Source organism: Lissotriton vulgaris, chromosome 1_2, assembly GCF_964263255.1.
Source record: "Lissotriton vulgaris chromosome 1_2, aLisVul1.2, whole genome shotgun sequence".
Taxonomy (NCBI): Eukaryota; Metazoa; Chordata; class Amphibia; order Caudata; family Salamandridae; genus Lissotriton; species Lissotriton vulgaris.
Window position 1 is genome coordinate 136,976,422 of NC_141686.1, and position 8,175 is coordinate 136,984,596.

Below are 8,175 nucleotides of genomic sequence, written 5' to 3' on the forward strand. Positions count from 1 at the left end.
TACAAATAACAAAACAGATTGTTTTTGACATTGTATTTATTTTTAATGTAGTAAATGAATATTTTAGAAAATTAAATAATATGTTTGTAAGGTTAATTTATTTTATTAGTTTTGCTTCTTTTATTTTGTAACCGCTTTAGGTCGTTTTGTGTCATTTGGATGAAGACTAGCTCTCGGTTGGGAGACACTTCACGTCGCTAAAGGTAAGGTTTGTTTTATATGTTTTAAGTGTGTTTTAAAGTGATTTTGATAGTAGTGTGGTACTATTTAGTGTTGTTAGAAGTAAATTTGTTACATTAAACTGTTTGATATGTTGTATTTACGTATGGTGGATGTACGCATGTTTAGCTTGTTCTAGGCTTGTTTGTATAGTTAGTATTTTGATGTTAAAAGTACATTTAGGTGAAATATAATGTTACTAGTGATGTTAGTATGTGTTTATGTGTTGTTTTATGTGGATGGGAATGTACGTGTTATATATTTTTGTTGCAGGTGTTCGTGATATCAGAAGCAGTCTTTTTTTTTTAAAGAAGTGTTTGTTAGTTTTATTAACTAATGGATTTTGAGCACTATTCCAACTCCAGAGAGTGCAACAGTAGGGAAAGTGTTGGATAGCGTAGGGGTAAAAATTAATATTCCAACTCCAGAGAGTTCAACAGTAGGGAAAGTGTTGGATAGCGTAGGGGTAACAATTACTATTCCCACTCCAGAGAGTGCAACAGTAGGGAAAGTGTTGGATAGCGTAGGGGTAAAAATTACTAATCCAACTCCAGAGAGTGCAACAGTAGGTAAAGTGTTGGATAGCGTTGGGGTAAAAATTACTATTCCAACTCCAGAGAGTGCAACAGTAGAGAAAGTGTTGGATAGCGTTAAATTTATTTAGTGTCCAGCACCTAACCCAATTTAAAGTAGACTGGAGTGGGAATAGTAAATAAAAATTAATTAGTGTCCAGCACATACCCCAATTTTATGTAGACTGAAGTGGGAATAGTAAATTATAATTAATTAGTGTCCAGCACCTACCTTAATTTAATGTAGACTGGAGTGGAAATAGTACATTATTTATGACTATAAGTAAATGTATACAATTTGTGTGTAGTTGGAATCTTTTATTTTTTTAATAACATGAAAAAAACAACAGGAAACATTAGTATTACATTTTTATTTCATACTAATTAATTTTGTTACATATATGAGACAAAAAATGTTAAGTTCAATTTACATTTTTATATTTCTTTGAAATTGTACATTTTATTTAAAAAAATGTTTTAATACAGATGTAAGTATGGTTCTAAATGGTAACTAAAAAGTACAATTTTTTCACATAATATATACAAATTTTATATTGTTATACATGTTGGTTGTACATATAAATTTTAAATTAATAATAATATTAAAATTATTAATAGTACATTTTTAAACAATATATTGAAATGTAAAAAATATTTTAACACATGTATATTTATATGCAAATTCCATATTTGGTTCACAGATTTTCGTAAAATTTTTCCATGTTTTAATAATTATAAGAATAAAAATTATGTATTTTATAATATTTATTATTATAATTTTACAAAATATATACATTTTGTTAAGTATTTTAATACAAATAACAAAACAGATTTTTTTTGACATTGTATTTATTTTTAATGTAGTAAATTAATATTTTAGAAAATTAAATAATATGTTTGTAAGGTTAATTTATTTTATTAGTTTTGCTTCTTTTATTTTGTAACCGCTTTAGGTCGTTTTGTGTCATTTGGATGAAGACTAGCTCTCGGTTGGGAGACACTTCACGTCGCTAAAGGTAAGGTTTGTTTTATATGTTTTAAGTGTGTTTTAAAGTGATTTTGATAGTAGTGTGGTACTATTTAGTGTTGTTAGAAGTAAATTTGTTACATTAAACTGTTTGATATGTTGTATTTACGTATGGTGGATGTACGCATGTTTAGCTTGTTCTAGACTTGTTTGTATAGTTAGTATTTTGATGTTAAAAGTACATTTAGGTGAAATATAATGTTACTAGTGATGTTAGTATGTGTTTATGTGTTGTTTTATGTGGATGGGAATGTATGTGTTATATATTTTTGTTGCAGGTGTTCGTGATATCAGAAGCAGTCTTTTTTTTTTTAAAGAAGTGTTTGCTAGTTTTATTAACTAATGGATTTTGAGCACTATTCCAACTCCAGAGAGTGCAACAGTAGGGAAATTGTTGGATAGCGTAGGGGTAAAAATTAATATTCCAACTCCAGAGAGTTCAACAGTAGGGAAAGTGTTGGATAGCGTTGGGGTAACAATTACTATTCCCACTCCAGAGAGTGCAACAGTAGGGAAAGTGTTGGATAGCGTAGGGGTAAAAATTTCTATTCCAACTCCAGAGAGTGCAACAGTAGGTAAAGTGTTGGATAGCGTTGGGGTAAAAATTACTATTCCAACTCCAGAAAGTACAACAGTAGGGAAAGTGTTGGATAGCGTAGGGGTAACAATTACTATTCCCACTCCTGAGAGTACAACAGTAGGGAAAGTGTTGGATAGCGTAGGGGTAAAAATTACCATTCCAACTCCAGAGAGTGCAACAGTAGAGAAAGTGTTGGATAGCGTAGGGGTAACAATTACTATTCCAACTCCAGAGAGTGCAACAGTAGGGAAGTGTTGGCCAGCGTAGGGGTAACAATTACTATTCCAACTCCAGAGAGTGCAACAGTAGGGAAGGTATTGGATAGCATAGGGGTAAAAATTACTATTCCAACTACAAAGAGTGCAACAGTAGGGAAACTGTTGGATAGCGTAGAGGTTAAAATGATATACTTATAAATAAATGTTTATTTTTTGTATATAAATATAAACTATTAAATAAATATAAACCATTTACAAAACTAATACATAATTATTGAAAACATGATTAGCAAAATATATTTAACTTAAAAAAATTATTAAAAATACCATATTATAATATTTATTTACGCAGTAAAGAAGCATAGAGTAGAGTGGTATAGAGTGGAGTGAGGTACAGTGTAATGGCATACAGTTGTCATGAGTACAAAATTCATTCCATCATTGTCCCACGGCAGTACAATTCTTTTGGGAAAAGAACTGCAAACTTTTCGACAAACTTGTCACTAGGCTATACAAATTTGTTCTCTGCCTGCCGAGATCTTCTTTCACCACCCAGATCAGGCTGGAACTAAATGTAAATGTAAATGTAATTGTGCAGGAATTTATATAGCGCAAATCACCAAGCGGTTTCTAAGCGCTTGCTTAGGGAACCCGTCCTGGTATTCCCCTGTGAGATAACCCCGGCAGGGTATCCGCAAGGTGAAAGCCAGGCATCCCGCCGCGAGGGGCCGTTGTGGAGATTAAGCAAGCTATTGTCCAGAGTCGCAGAGTGTGAACCCGTGAATCGAGTAGGCACCGGAGCGAGAATTGCCGAGTCCATGGACATTTTTTTAGGACTCAAGACCCCGCCGAGCCGGGAATTGAACCCTGGTCCCGGGCTGACCTCTGCTTCCAGGTCTGCCTCCTCTAACCAGTGAGCCACACTTCTCCACTAGGCCTCTATGATCAGCGGGCCGCCAGAGCAGGTGCCTTTCTGAATCTGTGCAACAAGATTTATGGCCCTCGTCTTTGGGGAACAGCAGCTGCCTGTGCAGGTTAGAGCTGTGGGGCCAGGTTGGGGGGGATTCGACAGACGACCACGAGGGAAAATTAAACAAATAATTAATTTTCCCTCGTCGTCGTCTGTCGAAATCACCTCCACCCAGCCCCACTACTCTTACCTGTACTGGCCGCTGCTGTTGGGAACGGCCCTTTCTGAAACATCTTGCCAGATGGCACCAGCCCTCAGAAGGAATAACATACAGCGGTTGTGGTCTGTGTGAGGAAACTAGTGAACACATTGTTTGTCTCTGCCTAGCCCTTCTAGATTAACACAAAACACTCCTGAGGCGAGAGTGGAACAAAATTGGGTATTCGGTCAATCAAGGGGACTATTATTGCCTACCTCAACACAGCCCTAAATATTCTGCTGGCCAAGTTTGTTGCTTCAGCCGTCAATAAAGTTGGCTGTTCAAGGACCTTGTTTTCAGCAGACCCTAGCTGGGTCCTGAGCTTCAAAGCTGATTCATCTGATGGTAGAGTCATCACAGTGCTTTCCCTTTAGTGGATCATTGTTTATTCATTATTATGGGTTCTTATGCCATTTTTTCCACCAGATGCTGCAAGACTGCACCTCTCACCTAATTATTTTCAAGCCCGCTAAACGAACCTCATGGGCCCACCCTCACTATCTCATCCTCCGATACTTAGGGGTGACGTACCATAAAAAATAACATAAGGAGCTATGCTTACCAATAGCCCCAATACCAATTACCAAATAAGCAGTCAGTCGGCAGTGAAGAAAGTTCAATTATTTATTATGCAAAATACTCTATAGAGGAGCCTCTCCCATCCTCACCCTTAAGGTGCGTGGAGAAGACTGCTGGCTTACATTCAAAACAGCACATATATACTTTCAGTAAGGTACGTGAAGTTACTGTAAATGGAAAAACACTACTTGGCTCTTGGTCCTCGAGGAAGGACCATATATGGCACACATGATTAGTTCGAATCTCTACTTGGTTATTATTGGGAAAGTCGGGAGGGGTGACTCCCTTTCGTCCTGGTGCCCGGGAGTGCAGGCACGACGCCTTCAGCAATGCGCTTATCGCACCCGAAGCCAGATGCGACCTTGGGTCCCAGGGCAGAGAAAGAATAGCGTGCATTCAGCTACTTTCAGTCATTCAACTGAGCCGGGGCCTGACAACTAATGGAAGGTAACACGTGATTACTGCTGGCGTCTAACATTACAGAGGAAGATGGCGTCTGTATGGTTCTCGGCTTACTCAAAGTAAACAGAACACACAAACTGTGTATACCCTTAACAACTAGCTAACTCAGATATATGTTTGAATTAATTTATACTCACATAGAAGAGCATATAGATACATCATGCTAACACAACATATATATGTGTCTAATAACACTGACATAGGGGAAATCGGATTTTATCCCTCAGGGGTCCATTAGGATGTTAGATGGAACGCATCCTAATGGATGTAGGGCGATCCGCCCTACATCCTACCCCACCCACCACCCGTTTCCCCCGCCATATTCCGATGGCAGGGGGGACCCCGGTTGTCGGAAAGACCATCCACCGCTTTTCCGCCGGTCGACGAGTTGACCGGGCTGAAAAAGGGTTTAACCCGTTGTGTGCTTGCTTCGGCTGTTGGCCGACACGAGCACTACCTCTGGGGTGCTGCGCACGACCAACGGCCGAAGGAACCCCGCCCACTCCGTGGAACGCCAGGACCGTGGCGGAATATCCGCCGCAGTAAACAGGTTAATATGGTGGTGGTGTCTGCTAGACACCGCCATCCATATTAATATGCAGGCGGAGAGCTGCCTTTCAGTGTCGGCGCTGCGCCACTGAAACGCATGTAGAGTTCACAATTGGGGGCCTATTGCAGGCCCCCCGGAAGTTAGGGGGGTGAAGGGGTGCACATGGGGGTTACCTATGGTACCCCCCAGCAATTGCATGCACAATGCGGCAGGCACCGCCCTGTGCCTGCCACTTGGTGCATGCAAATAAACAACATGCATTTTTACCATTGCGGCGGTTACTGCTGAAAGCACTGCCTGCCGCAATGTTAAAAATGTGTGATGCGCCTGCCACTGTGACAGGCGCATCCTTATCTCCCCCACGGGACTGCCGCACATATGGAGGGCGGTCCTGTTTTCCATCAGGATGGCGGGCGGACAAAGTCCGCCCGCCATCCTAATGATGCCCTTAGTTTTTTTTTATATCACAGTGGGTGTTAAGTGTACTTTTGCCCCCGCTGCTTAGACCACAGGTCAGAGGCCTCAGATTTGACTGGGAAAAAATTGCTGCCATTACCTTGCCCCCGCACCGGTCGAATGCCCTAGATTTTACTGTGAAAAACTACTGCTATTACCCTGCCCCCGTACTAGCACTTTGCAGTGACTTTATAATAGCTTTTTGTCCATCTTTTTAACTTGAAGTTTGTTTTAAAGGTTTGACTCGATATGATTGCAAATGTATTCCTTATGTTCCTGCACTTAGTTTGGTGTGCTTATTCCTTTTGCACATCGACCTTCCTGCTACGAAGCCAAACACTTGCGTTTTCACTCATTATGTTGTTATTTTAAACTTATTTGTGTTCTTATCAAAATTGTAATGGTTTATAATTAACCACACAATAAAAAGATTTTTTGTACAAGTGGCATACATTGGAATAGCATAGACTGGAAAGACGTAAAGTAGAGTGGCTTACAGTGTTGTTATGTAGAGAATATCTTAGTGTCCAGCACATACCCCAATTTTATGTAGACTGAAGTAGGAATAGTAAATTATAATTAATTAGTGTCCAGCACCTACCTCAATTTAATGTAGACTGGAGTGGGAATTGTAACTTATAATTAATTAGTGTCCCGCACCTACCCCAATTTTATGTAGACTGGAGTGGGAATAGTAAATTATAATTAATTAATGTCCAGCACCTACCTCAATTTAATGTAGACTGGAGTGGGAATAGTAATTTACAATTAATTAGTGTCCAGAATTTACCCCAATTTAATGTAGACTGGAGTGGGAATAGTTAATTATATTTAATTTATTTTCCAGCACCTATCACAATTTAATGTACATTGGAGTGGGAATAGTAAATTATAATTAATTAGTGTCCAGAACTTACCCCAATTTAATGTAGATTGGAGTGGGAATAGTAATGTATAATTAATTAGTGTCCAGCACCTACCTCAATTTAATGTAGACTGGAGTGGGAATAGTAAATTATAATTAATTAGTGTCCAGCACATAACCCGATTTTATGTAGACTGGAGTGGGAATAGTAAATTATAATTAATTAGTGTCCAGCACCTAACCCAATTTAAAGTAGACTGGAGTGGGAATAGTAAATAAAAATTAATTAGTTTCCAGCACATACCCCAATTTTATGTAGACTTAAGTGGGAATAGTAAATTATAATTAATTAGTGTCCAGCACCTACCTTAATTTAATGTAGACTGGAGTGGAAATAGTACATTATTTATGACTATAAGTAAATGTATACAATTTGTGTGTAGTTGGAATCTTTTATTTTTTTAATAACATGAAAAAAACAACAGGAAACATTAGTATTACATTTTTATTTCATACTAATTAATTTTGTTACATATATGAGACACAAAATGTTAAGTTCAATTTACATTTTTATATTTCTTTGAAATTGTACATTTTATTTAAAAAAATGTTTTAATACAGATGTAAGTATGGTTCTAAATGGTAACTAAAAAGTACAATTTTTTCACATAATATATAAAAATTTTATATTGTTATACATGTTGGTTGTACATATAAATTTTAAATTAATAATAATATTAAAAATATTAATAGTAAATTTTTAAACAATATATTGAAATGTAAAAAATATTTTAACACATGTATATTTATTTGCAAATTCCATATTTGGTTCACAGATTTTCGTACAATTTTTCCATGGTTTAATAATTATAAGAATAAAAATTATGTATTTTATAATATTTATTATTATAATTTTACAAAATATATACATTTTGTTAAGTATTTTAATACAAATAACAAAACAGATTTTTTTTGACATTGTATTTATTTTTAATGTAGTAAATTAATATTTTTGAAAATTAAATAATATGTTTGTAAGGTTAATTTATTTTATTAGTTTTGCTTCTTTTATTTTGTAACCGCTTTAGGTCGTTTTGTGTCATTTGGATGAAGACTAGCTCTCGGTTGGGAGACACTTCACGTCGCTAAAGGTAATGTTTGTTTTATATGTTTTAAGTGTGTTTTAAAGTGATTTTGATAGTAGTGTGGTACTATTTAGTGTTGTTAGAAGTAAATTTGTTACATTAAACTGTTTGATATGTTGTATTTACGTATGGTGGATGTACGCATGTTTAGCTTGTTCTAGGCTTGTTTGTATAGTTAGTATTTTGATGTTAAAAGTACATTTAGGTGAAATATAATGTTACTAGTGATGTTAGTATGTGTTTATGTGTTGTTTTATGTGGATGGGAATGTATGTGTTATATATTTTTGTTGCAGGTGTTCGTGATATCAGAAGCAGTCTTTTTTTTTTTAAA